This window comes from Plasmopara halstedii, assembly GCF_900000015.1.
Source record: "Plasmopara halstedii genome assembly, contig: Scaffold_3060, whole genome shotgun sequence".
NCBI lineage: Eukaryota > Oomycota > Peronosporomycetes > Peronosporales > Peronosporaceae > Plasmopara > Plasmopara halstedii.
Window position 1 is genome coordinate 1,704,947 of NW_020189964.1, and position 209 is coordinate 1,705,155.

Sequence of the window (209 nt, forward strand, 5' to 3'; positions counted from 1 at the left end):
CCGTCGTGAATCTAGAGAACACGAACAAGTGCGTCAATCAGTCAAGTTTGCGCTTGACCTGATTTTTCTAGGCATGTACGTAACATATCACTGCCATTTGATAGCTGCAAGGATGCATGTGTAACTTGGATGCGTACAAAACTTCTTACCGGTGAACTGCAAACACGTGCTAGACTCCACTATAACCGACTCATGAGCTATTGCTAATG